Source organism: Cajanus cajan, chromosome 5 (assembly GCF_000230855.2).
Source record: "Cajanus cajan strain Asha chromosome 5, NIPB_CcT2T_4, whole genome shotgun sequence".
Lineage (NCBI taxonomy): Eukaryota > Viridiplantae > Streptophyta > Magnoliopsida > Fabales > Fabaceae > Cajanus > Cajanus cajan.
The window spans coordinates 4,763,730-4,783,828 of NC_138521.1; the positions used below are offsets into that span (position 1 = coordinate 4,763,730).

The 20,099-nt window shown below is 36.2% G+C and overlaps 1 long non-coding RNA gene across 3 annotated transcripts; it reads left to right on the forward strand.

Moving 5' to 3' along the window:
- The first annotated feature begins 6,184 nt into the window (after positions 1 to 6,184).
- Positions 6,185 to 19,393, forward strand: LOC145958181 (uncharacterized). Of its 3 annotated transcripts, none has more exons than XR_014433831.1 (3): positions 6,185 to 12,578; positions 12,774 to 18,979; positions 19,175 to 19,393. It is a non-coding gene; the product is annotated as an uncharacterized LOC145958181 (long non-coding RNA). The 3 variants fall into 3 exon arrangements; XR_014433832.1 differs by having other exon boundaries at positions 12,774 to 18,267; XR_014433833.1 differs by having other exon boundaries at positions 6,185 to 11,866.
- Positions 19,394 to 20,099: the final 706 nt, after the last annotated feature.

Here is a 20,099-nt window from a genome sequence, read left to right on the forward strand (position 1 = left end):
ACCTGCAAAAGATACTCCGATGCTTAAGTCAGTGTGGGCACGATTTTCTAGGGTAATGAATGAACAGTGACATACCTTGTTACGTGTGACCTATTTATAGCATCTGACATGGGCCTGAGCGTGATGGGCCCTCTCAGATATTTACCAAATTAGGTAATACGGTACTAATTGGTCGTTTAGGCTTTAATCATGTACTTACCTTTCTTGATTGTGATTACTTGTTACGACTTGCTTAACCCTTCGGCAAGAGGCCGAGCCGGCTAATCAATACTAGTCGGAACGGCAAATGACCGAACCGTCTAGTCCGTATACGGCAGCCTGTATACTTCCGGTATGTTCTATGTCGGAACGGTACCTGACCGAGCCGACTCGATGAATGATGATGGTCCATTTGCATTAACCAGACTGATGTCGGTTCTCGGCCTCATGCCGAGCCGACGTTGACAGTGATGCTTGTTCGTGGCTATGCATGGGTGTCTGACGAAATGGCACGTGTTGGCCCACGTGACCGATACGGTCTCTCCGGTACATGACCAATTCTAACAATCTTCCACTTGAAGACTAATTTCAATTTGTCTTCACACCTCGATCAATGTAGTAGTCTTATTTTGTCTGTTATTCTAGTAAGCCAACTAAAGTTGAGCACAACTTCAATTTCTCAATGGTTATTATCTTGGTTAACATGTCTGCTATATTCTTACTTGCTAGAATCTTTCTCAAATTTAGCACTTCATCCTCAAGTAAAGATCTGATAAAGTGATAATGAAGACCAATGTGTTTTGTCTTGGAATGAAATGCTAAATTCTTTGTCAGATGTATCGCACTCTGACTATCATTGTGCAAAAAACTCTTTTCTTGAACAAATCTCAATTCTGTCAACAATCCCTAAAGCCATATCAATTCTTTATTGGCTTCTATTACTTCTACGTACTCAACCTCTATAGTGGATAAAGCAACAATCTTTTATACTTGTGACATCCAACTAATTGTTGTAGTACCAATAGTGAAAATGTAACCAATGGTGCTTCTTCGGTATCTACTTCACCTCCAAAGTCTGCATCTACGTAACCTTGTACTTTTAACTATCCTTTACTAAAGTATAAACACTTCTCTTTAGTGCCTTGTAGATACCTCAAAATCCATTGAACTACTTCCCAATGAGCTTTACTTGGATTTGACATAAACCTGCTAACAACTCTCACTGTATGGCCAATGTCTAGTCTCGTATAGACCATTGCATACATCAAACTTCCAATGGCTGAAACACACAAAATCTTAGCCATGAACTCTTTTTCTTCCTCTATCTAAGGGGACTGATCCTTGGATAGGTGAAAATGACTGGCCAACGGTGTGCTAATTGGCTTGGCATCACCTATGTTGAATCTTTGCAAAACACGATTGATGTACTCCGCTTGAGATAGCTGCAAAATACATTTTTGCTTATGTCTCATGATTTGCATTCCAAGGATCCTTTTTGCTAGATCCAAATCCTTCATGTCAAACTCTTTTGACAATTGTTGCTCCAAGTTTCTGATCTCGTCCATAATTGAGCCAGCTACTAAAATATCATTGACATAAAGTAGCAAAATGATGTTACTAGACTTATATCTCTTAAAGAAACAACAATAGTCTGCATTGCACTTTTGGAACCTTCCTTGTGCGTGAAGCTTGCAAACTTCCTATACCACTGTCTTGGAGCTTGTTTCAAGCCATATAAGCTTTTCTTTAATCTACACACCATATTCTTTTTTCCTTTTTTCTGAGAATCCTTTAGGTTGATGCATGTAAATTTCCTCATCTAAATCTCTATGAAGAAATGTTGTTTTCACGTCCAATTGCTCAAGATGGAGTTCTTCACCAACAATAATACTTAAAACGAACCTAATAGTATTGAGCTTCACAATTGGAGCAAAGATTTCAGTGTAATCAACTCTTTTTTGCTAAAATCCTTTGACAACTAGTCAAACTTTGTATCTCTTAGAGCCATCATGATCCTCCTTCACTCGATACACCCATTTGTTGTGAAGTGCCTTTTTACCAATAGATAACTCTACTAGTTCCCATGTCTGATTGGATATTAAAGACTTTATTTCATCTTTCATGACAAGCTCCCACTTACTAGCATTTGTAGTCTAACATGCTTTCTCATAATTTTCAGGCTCCCCTTCATCGATTAACAATATATATTTAAGGTATTTTCTGTTAGGCACATGAGGTTGAGATGACCTTCTCAAAACAAAAGCTGGAATATAAGGTTTTGATGTGTCAAGTTGTTAGTCATTGTTATTTTCAATTGATTCCTCTAGTTAAGGAGTCTCAATTATAGGAATTTTTGAGACACCATTCATCTTTTTATACACTGGCCCACTTTGTTCTAAGTTGTTAGTGTATGTGTTGTCCCTATCCTTGTACATCACTCTCTCATTGAAGATCACATCTCTACTATGAATCATCTTTTTGTTTTAATTATCCTATAGGCGGTAGCCAAACTCATCCTCACCATAATCGATGAAAGTGCATTTCTTCAATTTAGGATCATCTCAACTACGAATCATCTTTTTGTTTTCATTATCTCATAGGTGGTAGCCAAACTCATCTTCATCATAATAGATGAAAGTGCACTTCTTCGATTTAGGATCAAGCTTATTCTTGCCTTGATCACTAATGTGCACATATATTACACTACTAAAAACTCTAAGATGTGAGAGTTTTAACTCTTTTACACTTCATACCTCTTCTGGTATTTTGTGCTCCAATGGAATCAAGGACCTCGATTAATTAAGTAAGTTGTTGTGTTGACTACTTTTGCCCAGGACTACTTTGGTAAACCTGACTATAAACACAAGTTTCTAGCTCTTTTAGTCAATGCTTAATTCATACGCTCAGCTACACCATTGTGTTGAGGTGTACCCGGTATAGTCCTTTCCATTCTAATCCCATGCTCATAGCAAAACTTTTTAAATTTGGTGTCTTCATATTCACCACCATTATCAGTTCTAAGCTTTTTGATCTTTAATCTTGTCTCGTTTCCTACCATGGCTTTCCAAATCTTAAAAGCCTCAAATAATTTAGACTTATGTTTCAAAAAGTATATCCATGCCTTCCTAAAGTGATCATCAATAAAAGTCAAGAAGTATTGTTTCCCACCAATTGATGGGACAGTCATTGGACCCCAAACATCATAGTGTACAAGCTCAAGTCTCTCTTTCTTTGGGATTTTTTCACTTGTTTGAAAGCTAACTCGTTTCTGCTTTCCAAGTATACAATCTTCACACATGTCAATCTTTATTGACCGAAGACCTGTTAGTTTGCCCTTAGAGTGCATAATCTTCATCCCTTTCTCGCTCATATGGCCTAACCTTTGGTGCCATAGATTAGGATTTTCATTTGTTGCAACTGCAATCAAATAACATGCACCCGCTGTCTTGTAAAGAGTGCCACTTTTCTTACCATGAGCAATTTTCATTGCACCTTTTGAAATCTTCTAATGATCGTCATGGAAGACTATTGTGTAGCCATCAACAACCAACTGGCCTACTAAGATTAAATTCTTTGTCAAGTCAGGAATATGTCGAATATTTTCAATTTCCATACAAATACATTTAACTTAATCTTCACTACACCTTTACCTACAATCCCACAAGATTGCTCGTTATCAAGGTAAACTTTATCGGGGTTTCCGGAAACATAATTCTCAAAGAATTCTTTATGTGAAATGGCATGAAAGGATGCTCCAAAGTCTAACACCCAAGACTCTTCTTTGTTCTCTAAAGAACATACCAATGCATTATCTCCTCCCAAGGTAGAAGCAACATTTTCCACCCCTTTCACTACTTGATTCTTCGGTGCATTCTTGCACTGATTATTATAGTGCCCGGTCTTTCCACAATTCCAACACTCAATTGTCTTTAAGCTATGGAAACTATGATGATTATTGGACCTAGACCTCCTATCCTTGGGTTTACTGCATCCATTTCCTCTAGTTACATTTCTTCCTCTTGACTTTGTATGCAAAATTGAAGAAGTTGAAGATTCACCCAACTCTCTCCATCAAATCTCTTCACTAAGAACCAGATCACGAACATCATTGAATTTCAACTTATTGCTTCCTAACGAGCTACTCACAGCTATGACAGTAGTGTTCCAATTTTCTGGTAGAGAAGACAAAAGTATCAATGCCCGTACTTCTTCATCAAATTCGATTCCAACTGAACTCAATTAGGTTGTGACTATATTGAGTTCATTGACATGTTGCGCTACCGATGCACCTTATATCATCCGCAAATTAAATAACCACCTCATCAAATGAACTTTGTTTGAGATTGAGGGTTTTTCATACATATTAGAAAGAGCCGCCATAAGACCCAACATGTACTTTTCTTTTGCAATATGTAGAATGCAACGTTGTGGGATAACGTCAATCAAATAACTACGAGGGCTTGTCTATCAAGAAAAGCCCAATCTTCATCCTTCATGCCCTCTAGTTTGCTTCCTGAGAGAGGTTGATACTGTAACATCTCAGTTTTCAACATGATTATTACTATTATTATTATTATTGTCATTATTACTATGTGGTATTTGGTCATAATTTGGTGGTTATATTTTACTTCAATTATAGATAATTCACACTCCATTTATGCTTAGAAAGATATGTGTGTTGTTAGATCTAATTAGATAGTTGTGAAATGTTTTTTTTTAGAATCATTTCTCGCTGGGCTGACTGACTAGTCTCAGTGTCCGAGGCATAACTTGGGCTGTGATGGTCCAAATGATGCAAAATTGGTGTCAATGGAAATCTAAGCGAAAAACGCACAACTTTTGCAGAAATAGCCATTTGCAAAATCGGTCGTTTAGAAGGTCAAAATTGGACTTTTATTAATACAATTGTTTCTCGCTGGGCTGATTGGCAAGCCTCGGTGTTTGGGGTATAACTTGGTCGGTGGTTGTTCAAATGATACAAACTTGGTGGCTATGGAAAGATAAGAGAAAATCCTACAACTTTCATGAAGGAAATATTTTCAGCTTCGGCTGTCTATAAGGTCCAAATCAGTAGCCAAAGTCGGTGCGGAAAAGAACATGGCACCAACTCCATTAATTCACACCAACTCCATTAATTCATCCCACCAACTTCTATAATTCATTCCACTAATTCATTCCACTTAGTTTTGTCTATCTTTTCTCCATTATTTTACATTTTTTTAATGTGTTTTGGAGGCTATAAATAGGCCTTCACTTCTCCATTGCAAACCATCCCAAGAAATACTTCTCATCCCTCAATTCTCATTCTCTCTTCTCTCATACTCTCTTCTTTCCCTCTTCTTCTCTTTGAAGACCAAGGGAAATCTAGAGGAGGAGGTTCTGTCCTAGTTTTAGCTCCGGCCCCTATTTTAGACGGAAGGAGCCTTGGGGAGGCAGCTGTGCTATAGTCTCAGTTTCTGCCCGAGTTTCAATTCAGGTTTATCCAAGTAAGGGTGGCATTTATAAAATTAATCTAGTATGCTAAGTAAGGGTAGTACTTATAAGACTTAATCTAGTATACATGAGCATGATAGGAGTAGTATAACTTTTAATATGCTATTTTGTTTGTATGAAGGTTGTTATTTATTTAAGTTGATGGTTGTTATTTATTCAAGTTGGTGGTTGTTTTGGATATTTAATTTGGCATGGTTATGATTATATTTATATATATATATAATTATGAAGTATGTTATGTGTATGTGGTTTGGAAAAGTAAATAGGACTGAGAGGAGTAAGGTTATGGATGGGAGATCTCTTGGTGAGATCAGGGATATAATCTTTGGAGAAAATATGGAATTTCGGAATCCCATTGTGAGGATTTCCAATTTGGAATTTTTCCAAGGATTATATAGTAAACCACTTCAGATGTTAGGTGGATTCTGAAGTACTCCTCTAAGTATCTATTTGCTACCGGTATGGGTCTGGGTCGAGTCATACCGATGGATGAGGTGACCCCACCAGGGTTACGTGACGACGTAATCCAACTGTATACTTTCCATGAGAGGTTAGGCGTGAGACATGGGTTGCTGACATGTTTCACCGTATCAACACTTGGTTTGGATAGGTGTTGAGGCCAACATTTGGTTTGGATGTGTTGGTTACATCATGGATTATACGGTGGTGTGACTTTGCTTTGGATGTGGATTATGTATACATATGGTATGGATTGTATACTAGGGTTATGGATTTCTTTAATTAATATGTATGCTATTGGTTTATATCTATCTTGGAAATACATGTTGGTTTGAATAAATAATTATTAAATGATATTTATACTATGGTTGGTTTTATACGTGCTAACCCTTATGTTTCCATGTGGTGGAACTGTGATGATCTCACTATGTGGGGGAGCAGATCAGGTGTGAGGCCATGGGATAGCAAGGAGTCTTCTGGGTAGCTGCTTTGAGAAGTGGCTAGGCTTAGAGCTTGACCAGCACCTAGGGTGTTTCTGTTGATGGTTAATGTTAATATATGTTGGATGACTGTATAATTTTACTGAGAATGACTAATATACTTATGTTTGCTATTATGAAAACAATTTTTACACTCTAGCGTAGCTGGCTTTTGCTCTAATATTTTTTTTTTATAAATGCTCTTTTATTTTGGTTGGTTATTGAAGTGATGACCTAAGGTGGGTCGTTACAGTTTTGGTATCAGAGCTGGTCAAGTCTCTTTAGGATTTGTGGGGAATGGTCTTGTTATGTTTCCGTTGTATGGAAACGAATTTTGAAAGGAACTTCATGAGTAACTCATGAGTTTCTTAATCTTGATTAGGAATTTCTTATGAGTTTCGTGTAAACTCATAAAGTTCTTTGACCTTTTTAGGATGACTGGTAGGGGAAATCATTCTAATTCTTCTTCAAGCATGGATGGGCGGCAAATTGCTCGAGCTATGGAGCTAATTGCTGCTACTATTGGATAATAGAATACTTTATGGTGAGCTTAGGTAGCAATAGTATGAATAAAGCCTTGATAATCAACTAGAAATTATTGACACCTTAGATTTAGGTGAGACATTGATTTGGCAAGAGTTTACAATTAATGGAATTTAGGAATCTATAGTAGTAGTGATTGAATCCAAAGAGGTTGTATCTGAGAATTGAAGTTTTGATGGGAGATTGGAACGTTCCTTGAGTGTTGGTGCTTGCATGATAACTTTTATGGTTGAGGTAGTATGTGAATTTTATTTTGTGAGCTGTTTTGGTTTAGAATTGTAATGAAAAGCTTGAATATGAGTTTAAGGTGGAAAGGAGTGAGTTTGGAATGATTAAGGTATGTTAGTACACTAATGCTGTATGATATGGGGATTATTTTTGTTGAAATTTTGTTGTGCCAGTATGAGTATCATATTGATAGAATCTGATTTTGTGGTCTTTATGAGAATTATGGCTTTAGATACTATCTTTCTAATGGAACTGGAATCAGGTAAAAAGCAGGTCTAGAACTCTAGTTATGACTGCTTTGGTGATCAGAAGTCTAGTTGTTAGAGCTGAATATACTTGAAGTGATTGTTGAAATTTTAGTTAGGAAGGTGATCTTTTTGAAATCTTAAGAGTTGTAGCTTATTCATTTAGCTTTCATTTAAGACAGGTTTGAAATCATTTGGATGAGTATAACTCTATAGATATATACTGTCATGATAGGCATAACAAGGATAAAATAGATTTGGTGATGTTTTGAGGTTTGGTCATTGAAAGGTTGATTAAAATGATATGCTTGGTTCATGGTGATCAATTCATATATGCTTAGGGATAGTATATGTGAAGGAAGTATTCTAATATGAATTGATATGCAAGTATGTGACCTTATGGATCAATTAGTGGATATTTGTGTGTTAATGAAAGGTTTTGATCTTAGGATGTGATACCATCATATTAGAGTTAAGTGTGAAGATATATCCAAGATAAACTTAGACTAGATTATTTAAGTATGACTTGGATTGTATGAGGTGCGTGTTTTAGGCCATGTAATTTCTTGCGAAGGTTTAACATAGAGCTACCTAAGGTAGAAATTATGCTTAAGTGAGAGATACCTAATTCAATTAGTAAAATTAAGATTTTTATAGGATAATTTATAGGAGATTTATTAAGTAAATTTCTAAGATAGCAAATAGAGGTTTAGGCTGCTCTCATTTCACTCACCTCTACTACAGGAATGGCTTTGCTTTCTTTTCCTATAGCAACTAAGATGTTTCAGTTCACTAAATTGTCTTTTGCCTACCCATGAATTCAATAGTAGTTTGAAAGGTTAACCTATATCAGGAATTTCTGGACCTATGCTTATTTTTTTAACTACCCAAACATTTTATCGCCTACTTCTCTAGGTCATTTACTATTACCTTTGACTGGATTGAATAAGAAATAGTTGCCTTTGTATGGGATAACAAAGGAGAAGGTAGTTTTCAAACTCTTAAAGAAAAATTGGCTAGTGTTAATGCTACTAGATTTTAGTAAGACTTTTGTGGTATATAGTTATACTTCTAAAGATAGATTTGGGAAGAGTGTTGATGCATGAAGGAAAGGTAGTAGCTTATGATTCTAGGCAATTGAAAATTCATGAGAGGAATTACCTTACCCATGACCTTGAGTTAGCAATTTTAATTAAGATTTGGAGACACTACGTATATGATTCTAAGCTTGAGGTATTTAGCGATCATAAGAATTTTAAATATCTATTGACAAGAAGGATAATTGGAATTTTTAAGGACTAGGATTTTGATCTTAGTTGTCATTTGGGCAAAGCTAGTATGGTGGTTGATGCTTTGAGTAGAAGACCTCTAAATATATCTTCCCTTATGGTTAAAGAGATAGATCTTTTGGCTCGGTCTAAAGATTTAAGTTTGGATTATGAGGTTACCCTAGGTATGACTCGAGTAACAAGTGGATTATTGAAGGAAATTGGAGAAGCATAATTAGTTGATTCTGGAAACAAGACAAGAGGATATAGGACAAGGTAGTGGATAAGAGCTGCCTTCGGTATAGATGAGGTGGTAAGACTTGGAGATTGATTCTGTGTAAAACTTACGCTTAGGCACATGATTTTTGGAGAGGGTCGTAGAAATGAAAATATTATTCTGACAGATACCTTGAGTAGGATGATCTTTCGCCTACCACATTTGATGATTTAAGGGTTGGATTTGACTAAAGAACTTAGAGACTTAAGCGTGATGTGTGAGCTCACCCTTAGGAGCATTGAATTTAGTATGTTGAAAGTAACTAATGAATTAATGGACGAGATTAGAGAAGCCTAGGAGTTAAATTCTTTCTTAGTGAACCAAGTGGAGAGGATTAGTAGGGGTGGGTATAAATAGCCCTTTACGAGTGGAAATTGATGATGTTTTGGGGTTCAATAATAGGATCTATGGCCTAGTAATCTTGAATTTAGGAAGATGATCTTAAAGGGAGGACACAAGTGTTCTCTTAGTATCCATTGAGGAGCTACTAAGGTGTATCAAAGTCGTGCAGTGGAAGCATGGTGGCCTTAAGTGTAGAGAGGAATAGAGGATGGTGTGTACTCATATTTAGTATAGTATAAGTCTGAGACAGAACATTAGGTGCCTTTTAGGACTTTTGTAGCCTTTAGATGTTCCTATTTGGAAATGAGATAATGTGTATAAACTTTGTTGTGGGTTTTCCTAGGAGGTTTAGGAAGAATTTTGAACAAGGTACAGATGGAATTTTAAGGTACAAAGGCAGAATTTGTATTCCACAAGATGGAGAGTTGAAGAAGTTGATACTTGAGGGAGGTCATAAAAGCAAGTTGAGTATACATCCAGGTATGACAAAAATGTATCAAGATTTGAAGAAAATGTTTTGGTGGAATGGAATGAAAAGGGAGATAGCTGAGTATGTTGCATCTTGCATTGTGTGTCAAAAAGCTAAAGTGGAACATCAAAAACCAGGAGGTTTGTTACAAATGATGGAGATCCCTGAATGGAAATGGGATAGTATAACCATGGATTTTGTTGTTGGATTACCAAGGTCTGCTAAGAATTGTAATTCTATTTGGGTGATCGTGGATAGATTAACTAAGTGTGCTCATTTTCTTCCGGTGAATATAAAGTGGTCCTTAGAAAGGTTAACTCAATTGTATATTAAGGAGATTGTTAAATTACATGGTGTGCCCTCTAGTATCATCTCTGATAGGGATCCTCGTTTTACATCCCGATTTTGGCAGAGTTTGCATCAGGCGTTAGGAACTAAGTTAAGACTCAGTTCTGCTTATCACCCACAAACTGATGGGCAGTCTGAGAGGATTATTCAATCTTTGGAGGACTTGTTGAGGGCTTGTATTTTGGATCATCTAGGGAGTTGGGAAGAGATGTTGCCTTTGGTTGAGTTCACTTATAATAATAGTTTTCACGCAAGTATAGGAATGACACCATTTGAGGCTCTATATGGGAGGAAATGTAGAACACCTTTGTGTTGGTTTAAAGAGGGAGAACATGTATTTTGAAGGTGACTCCTACCACAGGTGTGGGAAGAGCTATTAAAGCTAAGAAGTTGAATCCTAAGTTTATTGGACCGTATCAAATTCTCAAGAGAATTGGACCAGTGGCATATCAGATTGCATTACCTCCATTTCTATCTAATCTGCATGATGTATTCCATGTGTCACAACTGAGGAAGTATATTCACGATCCGAGTCATGTCTTGGAATCAGAGGCAGTGCAAGTGAAGGAGGATTTAACTTTTGAGAAACAACCAGTTTCAGTGGCAGACAAGAGAGTTAAGAAGTTGCGAGGTAAATCTATCAATTTGGTGAAGGTTATTTGGGATGCAGACACTAATGAAGCCACTTGGGAGTTGGAAGACAATATGAAGGATCAATACCCATATCTCTTTTGAGTAAGTGAATTTTCGAGGACGAAAATTTTTGTTGTTGGGGAGAATTGTAACATCTCAGTTTTCAACATGATTATTACTATTATTATTATTATTGTCATTATTACTATGTGGTATTTGGTCATAATTTGGTGGTTATATTTTACTTCAATTATAGATAATTCACACTCCATTTATGCTTAGAAAGATATGTGTGTTGTTAGATCTAATTAGATAGTTGTGAAATGTTTTTTTTTAGAATCATTTCTCGCTGGGCTGACTGACTAGTCTCAGTGTCCGAGACATAACTTGGGCTGTGATGGTCCAAATGATGCAAAATTGGTGTCAATGGAAATCTAAGCGAAAAACGCACAACTTTTGCAGAAATAGCCATTTGCAAAATCGGTCGTTTAGAAGGTCAAAATTGGACTTTTATTAATACAATTGTTTCTCGCTGGGCTGATTGGCAAGCCTCGGTGTTTGGGGTATAACTTGGTCGGTGGTTGTTCAAATGATACAAACTTGGTGGCTATGGAAAGATAAGAGAAAATCCTACAACTTTCATGAAGGAAATATTTTCAGCTTCGGCTGTCTATAAGGTCCAAATCAGTAGCCAAAGTCGGTGCGGAAAAGAACATGGCACCAACTCCATTAATTCACACCAACTCCATTAATTCATCCCACCAACTTCTATAATTCATTCCACTAATTCATTCCACTTAGTTTTGTCTATCTTTTCTCCATTATTTTACATTTTTTTAATGTGTTTTGGAGGCTATAAATAGGCCTTCACTTCTCCATTGCAAACCATCCCAAGAAATACTTCTCATCCCTCAATTCTCATTCTCTCTTCTCTCATACTCTCTTCTTTCCCTCTTCTTCTCTTTGAAGACCAAGGGAAATCTAGAGGAGGAGGTTCTGTCCTAGTTTTAGCTCCGGCCCCTATTTTAGACGGAAGGAGCCTTGGGGAGGCAGCTGTGCTATAGTCTCAGTTTCTGCCCGAGTTTCAATTCAGGTTTATCCAAGTAAGGGTGGCATTTATAAAATTAATCTAGTATGCTAAGTAAGGGTAGTACTTATAAGACTTAATCTAGTATACATGAGCATGATAGGAGTAGTATAACTTTTAATATGCTATTTTGTTTGTATGAAGGTTGTTATTTATTTAAGTTGATGGTTGTTATTTATTCAAGTTGGTGGTTGTTTTGGATATTTAATTTGGCATGGTTATGATTATATTTATATATATATATAATTATGAAGTATGTTATGTGTATGTGGTTTGGAAAAGTAAATAGGACTGAGAGGAGTAAGGTTATGGATGGGAGATCTCTTGGTGAGATCAGGGATATAATCTTTGGAGAAAATATGGAATTTCGGAATCCCATTGTGAGGATTTCCAATTTGGAATTTTTCCAAGGATTATATAGTAAACCACTTCAGATGTTAGGTGGATTCTGAAGTACTCCTCTAAGTATCTATTTGCTACCGGTATGGGTCTGGGTCGAGTCATACCGATGGATGAGGTGACCCCACCAGGGTTACGTGACGACGTAATCCAACTGTATACTTTCCATGAGAGGTTAGGCGTGAGACATGGGTTGCTGACATGTTTCACCGTATCAACACTTGGTTTGGATAGGTGTTGAGGCCAACATTTGGTTTGGATGTGTTGGTTACATCATGGATTATACGGTGGTGTGACTTTGCTTTGGATGTGGATTATGTATACATATGGTATGGATTGTATACTAGGGTTATGGATTTCTTTAATTAATATGTATGCTATTGGTTTATATCTATCTTGGAAATACATGTTGGTTTGAATAAATAATTATTAAATGATATTTATACTATGGTTGGTTTTATACGTGCTAACCCTTATGTTTCCATGTGGTGGAACTGTGATGATCTCACTATGTGGGGGAGCAGATCAGGTGTGAGGCCATGGGATAGCAAGGAGTCTTCTGGGTAGCTGCTTTGAGAAGTGGCTAGGCTTAGAGCTTGACCAGCACCTAGGGTGTTTCTGTTGATGGTTAATGTTAATATATGTTGGATGACTGTATAATTTTACTGAGAATGACTAATATACTTATGTTTGCTATTATGAAAACAATTTTTACACTCTAGCGTAGCTGGCTTTTGCTCTAATATTTTTTTTTTATAAATGCTCTTTTATTTTGGTTGGTTATTGAAGTGATGACCTAAGGTGGGTCGTTACAGTTTTGGTATCAGAGCTGGTCAAGTCTCTTTAGGATTTGTGGGGAATGGTCTTGTTATGTTTCCGTTGTATGGAAACGAATTTTGAAAGGAACTTCATGAGTAACTCATGAGTTTCTTAATCTTGATTAGGAATTTCTTATGAGTTTCGTGTAAACTCATAAAGTTCTTTGACCTTTTTAGGATGACTGGTAGGGGAAATCATTCTAATTCTTCTTCAAGCATGGATGGGCGGCAAATTGCTCGAGCTATGGAGCTAATTGCTGCTACTATTGGATAATAGAATACTTTATGGTGAGCTTAGGTAGCAATAGTATGAATAAAGCCTTGATAATCAACTAGAAATTATTGACACCTTAGATTTAGGTGAGACATTGATTTGGCAAGAGTTTACAATTAATGGAATTTAGGAATCTATAGTAGTAGTGATTGAATCCAAAGAGGTTGTATCTGAGAATTGAAGTTTTGATGGGAGATTGGAACGTTCCTTGAGTGTTGGTGCTTGCATGATAACTTTTATGGTTGAGGTAGTATGTGAATTTTATTTTGTGAGCTGTTTTGGTTTAGGATTGTAATGAAAAGCTTGAATATGAGTTTAAGGTGGAAAGGAGTGAGTTTGGAATGATTAAGGTATGTTAGTACACTAATGCTGTATGATATGGGGATTATTTTTGTTGAAATTTTGTTGTGCCAGTATGAGTATCATATTGATAGAATCTGATTTTGTGGTCTTTATGAGAATTATGGCTTTAGATACTATCTTTCTAATGGAACTGGAATCAGGTAAAAAGCAGGTCTAGAACTCTAGTTATGACTGCTTTGGTGATCAGAAGTCTAGTTGTTAGAGCTGAATATACTTGAAGTGATTGTTGAAATTTTAGTTAGGAAGGTGATCTTTTTGAAATCTTAAGAGTTGTAGCTTATTCATTTAGCTTTCATTTAAGACAGGTTTGAAATCATTTGGATGAGTATAACTCTATAGATATATACTGTCATGATAGGCATAACAAGGATAAAATAGATTTGGTGATGTTTTGAGGTTTGGTCATTGAAAGGTTGATTAAAATGATATGCTTGGTTCATGGTGATCAATTCATATATGCTTAGGGATAGTATATGTGAAGGAAGTATTCTAATATGAATTGATATGCAAGTATGTGACCTTATGGATCAATTAGTGGATATTTGTGTGTTAATGAAAGGTTTTGATCTTAGGATGTGATACCATCATATTAGAGTTAAGTGTGAAGATATATCCAAGATAAACTTAGACTAGATTATTTAAGTATGACTTGGATTGTATGAGGTGCGTGTTTTAGGCCATGTAATTTCTTGCGAAGGTTTAACATAGAGCTACCTAAGGTAGAAATTATGCTTAAGTGAGAGATACCTAATTCAATTAGTAAAATTAAGATTTTTATAGGATAATTTATAGGAGATTTATTAAGTAAATTTCTAAGATAGCAAATAGAGGTTTAGGCTGCTCTCATTTCACTCACCTCTACTACAGGAATGGCTTTGCTTTCTTTTCCTATAGCAACTAAGATGTTTCAGTTCACTAAATTGTCTTTTGCCTACCCATGAATTCAATAGTAGTTTGAAAGGTTAACCTATATCAGGAATTTCTGGACCTATGCTTATTTTTTTAACTACCCAAACATTTTATCGCCTACTTCTCTAGGTCATTTACTATTACCTTTGACTGGATTGAATAAGAAATAGTTGCCTTTGTATGGGATAACAAAGGAGAAGGTAGTTTTCAAACTCTTAAAGAAAAATTGGCTAGTGTTAATGCTACTAGATTTTAGTAAGACTTTTGTGGTATATAGTTATACTTCTAAAGATAGATTTGGGAAGAGTGTTGATGCATGAAGGAAAGGTAGTAGCTTATGATTCTAGGCAATTGAAAATTCATGAGAGGAATTACCTTACCCATGACCTTGAGTTAGCAATTTTAATTAAGATTTGGAGACACTACGTATATGATTCTAAGCTTGAGGTATTTAGCGATCATAAGAATTTTAAATATCTATTGACAAGAAGGATAATTGGAATTTTTAAGGACTAGGATTTTGATCTTAGTTGTCATTTGGGCAAAGCTAGTATGGTGGTTGATGCTTTGAGTAGAAGACCTCTAAATATATCTTCCCTTATGGTTAAAGAGATAGATCTTTTGGCTCGGTCTAAAGATTTAAGTTTGGATTATGAGGTTACCCTAGGTATGACTCGAGTAACAAGTGGATTATTGAAGGAAATTGGAGAAGCATAATTAGTTGATTCTGGAAACAAGACAAGAGGATATAGGACAAGGTAGTGGATAAGAGCTGCCTTCGGTATAGATGAGGTGGTAAGACTTGGAGATTGATTCTGTGTAAAACTTACGCTTAGGCACATGATTTTTGGAGAGGGTCGTAGAAATGAAAATATTATTCTGACAGATACCTTGAGTAGGATGATCTTTCGCCTACCACATTTGATGATTTAAGGGTTGGATTTGACTAAAGAACTTAGAGACTTAAGCGTGATGTGTGAGCTCACCCTTAGGAGCATTGAATTTAGTATGTTGAAAGTAACTAATGAATTAATGGACGAGATTAGAGAAGCCTAGGAGTTAAATTCTTTCTTAGTGAACCAAGTGGAGAGGATTAGTAGGGGTGGGTATAAATAGCCCTTTACGAGTGGAAATTGATGATGTTTTGGGGTTCAATAATAGGATCTATGGCCTAGTAATCTTGAATTTAGGAAGATGATCTTAAAGGGAGGACACAAGTGTTCTCTTAGTATCCATTGAGGAGCTACTAAGGTGTATCAAAGTCGTGCAGTGGAAGCATGGTGGCCTTAAGTGTAGAGAGGAATAGAGGATGGTGTGTACTCATATTTAGTATAGTATAAGTCTGAGACAGAACATTAGGTGCCTTTTAGGACTTTTGTAGCCTTTAGATGTTCCTATTTGGAAATGAGATAATGTGTATAAACTTTGTTGTGGGTTTTCCTAGGAGGTTTAGGAAGAATTTTGAACAAGGTACAGATGGAATTTTAAGGTACAAAGGCAGAATTTGTATTCCACAAGATGGAGAGTTGAAGAAGTTGATACTTGAGGGAGGTCATAAAAGCAAGTTGAGTATACATCCAGGTATGACAAAAATGTATCAAGATTTGAAGAAAATGTTTTGGTGGAATGGAATGAAAAGGGAGATAGCTGAGTATGTTGCATCTTGCATTGTGTGTCAAAAAGCTAAAGTGGAACATCAAAAACCAGGAGGTTTGTTACAAATGATGGAGATCCCTGAATGGAAATGGGATAGTATAACCATGGATTTTGTTGTTGGATTACCAAGGTCTGCTAAGAATTGTAATTCTATTTGGGTGATCGTGGATAGATTAACTAAGTGTGCTCATTTTCTTCCGGTGAATATAAAGTGGTCCTTAGAAAGGTTAACTCAATTGTATATTAAGGAGATTGTTAGATTACATGGTGTGCCCTCTAGTATCATCTCTGATAGGGATCCTCGTTTTACATCCCGATTTTGGCAGAGTTTGCATCAGGCGTTAGGAACTAAGTTAAGACTCAGTTCTGCTTATCACCCACAAACTGATGGGCAGTCTGAGAGGATTATTCAATCTTTGGAGGACTTGTTGAGGGCTTGTATTTTGGATCATCTAGGGAGTTGGGAAGAGATGTTGCCTTTGGTTGAGTTCACTTATAATAATAGTTTTCACGCAAGTATAGGAATGACACCATTTGAGGCTCTATATGGGAGGAAATGTAGAACACCTTTGTGTTGGTTTAAAGAGGGAGAACATGTATTTTGAAGGTGACTCCTACCACAGGTGTGGGAAGAGCTATTAAAGCTAAGAAGTTGAATCCTAAGTTTATTGGACCGTATCAAATTCTCAAGAGAATTGGACCAGTGGCATATCAGATTGCATTACCTCCATTTCTATCTAATCTGCATGATGTATTCCATGTGTCACAACTGAGGAAGTATATTCACGATCCGAGTCATGTCTTGGAATCAGAGGCAGTGCAAGTGAAGGAGGATTTAACTTTTGAGAAACAACCAGTTTCAGTGGCAGACAAGAGAGTTAAGAAGTTGCGAGGTAAATCTATCAATTTGGTGAAGGTTATTTGGGATGCAGACACTAATGAAGCCACTTGGGAGTTGGAAGACAATATGAAGGATCAATACCCATATCTCTTTTGAGTAAGTGAATTTTCGAGGACGAAAATTTTTGTTGTTGGGGAGAATTGTAACATCTCAGTTTTCAACATGATTATTACTATTATTATTATTATTGTCATTATTACTATGTGGTATTTGGTCATAATTTGGTGGTTATATTTTACTTCAATTATAGATAATTCACACTCCATTTATGCTTAGAAAGATATGTGTGTTGTTAGATCTAATTAGATAGTTGTGAAATGTTTTTTTTTAGAATCATTTCTCGCTGGGCTGACTGACTAGTCTCAGTGTCCGAGACATAACTTGGGCTGTGATGGTCCAAATGATGCAAAATTGGTGTCAATGGAAATCTAAGCGAAAAACGCACAACTTTTGCAGAAATAGCCATTTGCAAAATCGGTCGTTTAGAAGGTCAAAATTGGACTTTTATTAATACAATTGTTTCTCGCTGGGCTGATTGGCAAGCCTCGGTGTTTGGGGTATAACTTGGTCGGTGGTTGTTCAAATGATACAAACTTGGTGGCTATGGAAAGATAAGAGAAAATCCTACAACTTTCATGAAGGAAATATTTTCAGCTTCGGCTGTCTATAAGGTCCAAATCAGTAGCCAAAGTCGGTGCGGAAAAGAACATGGCACCAACTCCATTAATTCACACCAACTCCATTAATTCATCCCACCAACTTCTATAATTCATTCCACTAATTCATTCCACTTAGTTTTGTCTATCTTTTCTCCATTATTTTACATTTTTTTAATGTGTTTTGGAGGCTATAAATAGGCCTTCACTTCTCCATTGCAAACCATCCCAAGAAATACTTCTCATCCCTCAATTCTCATTCTCTCTTCTCTCATACTCTCTTCTTTCCCTCTTCTTCTCTTTGAAGACCAAGGGAAATCTAGAGGAGGAGGTTCTGTCCTAGTTTTAGCTCCGGCCCCTATTTTAGACGGAAGGAGCCTTGGGGAGGCAGCTGTGCTATAGTCTCAGTTTCTGCCCGAGTTTCAATTCAGGTTTATCCAAGTAAGGGTGGCATTTATAAAATTAATCTAGTATGCTAAGTAAGGGTAGTACTTATAAGACTTAATCTAGTATACATGAGCATGATAGGAGTAGTATAACTTTTAATATGCTATTTTGTTTGTATGAAGGTTGTTATTTATTTAAGTTGATGGTTGTTATTTATTCAAGTTGGTGGTTGTTTTGGATATTTAATTTGGCATGGTTATGATTATATTTATATATATATATAATTATGAAGTATGTTATGTGTATGTGGTTTGGAAAAGTAAATAGGACTGAGAGGAGTAAGGTTATGGATGGGAGATCTCTTGGTGAGATCAGGGATATAATCTTTGGAGAAAATATGGAATTTCGGAATCCCATTGTGAGGATTTCCAATTTGGAATTTTTCCAAGGATTATATAGTAAACCACTTCAGATGTTAGGTGGATTCTGAAGTACTCCTCTAAGTATCTATTTGCTACCGGTATGGGTCTGGGTCGAGTCATACCGATGGATGAGGTGACCCCACCAGGGTTACGTGACGACGTAATCCAACTGTATACTTTCCATGAGAGGTTAGGCGTGAGACATGGGTTGCTGACATGTTTCACCGTATCAACACTTGGTTTGGATAGGTGTTGAGGCCAACATTTGGTTTGGATGTGTTGGTTACATCATGGATTATACGGTGGTGTGACTTTGCTTTGGATGTGGATTATGTATACATATGGTATGGATTGTATACTAGGGTTATGGATTTCTTTAATTAATATGTATGCTATTGGTTTATATCTATCTTGGAAATACATGTTGGTTTGAATAAATAATTATTAAATGATATTTATACTATGGTTGGTTTTATACGTGCTAACCCTTATGTTTCCATGTGGTGGAACTGTGATGATCTCACTATGTGGGGGAGCAGATCAGGTGTGAGGCCATGGGATAGCAAGGAGTCTTCTGGGTAGCTGCTTTGAGAAGTGGCTAGGCTTAGAGCTTGACCAGCACCTAGGGTGTTTCTGTTGATGGTTAATGTTAATATATGTTGGATGACTGTATAATTTTACTGAGAATGACTAATATACTTATGTTTGCTATTATGAAAACAATTTTTACACTCTAGCGTAGCTGGCTTTTGCTCTAATATTTTTTTTTTATAAATGCTCTTTTATTTTGGTTGGTTATTGAAGTGATGACCTAAGGTGGGTCGTTACAGATACAACTTCTTTTGATACAAATAATCCTCTATCTGCATCTTCCGAAAACCAAAGTCCACACCATCGAACTTATCAATTTTCACCTTTCTTTCATTTGCAGTCATTGCTCCCACTCAAAACTGACTCCCTTTGAACCGTTTATTATAATAATTACAATTAGCTCTAATAGCCGTTATTGAGAAATTACGCCAAATTTCTTATAATCAGATTCATGAAAAACAATATAAATGCAAAATAATCACTAATAATAGAGCTCTTCTAATTGTTGCAGATATATCAATAATAAAAGGAGAAAATATAATTAGTTTACAAACACTCCTCACAACCCAAATACAACTGGAGAATAAAAATATTAATTATCTAATATTTTCTCTTTCTCCTTTCTCTCTCAAGTTTGGAATGCATAAGAAAAACGTAAAGCATGTATTTATAGGAGAATGAAAAGGTTCTTTTCCGCTAATCACTTAGCTTTCCTATTTTTATGTTTTCCTTAATTTTATTGATTTCCTTGTTTTTCTCCATGAAAGAACTGTGCTTTATTTCTTTATTTGTTGTTTTTGACTAATTCCAACAATTCAAATCATGAATGTCAGAATCAACAATGCTTTATCCTCCTTGTAGGTTCTCATTTTC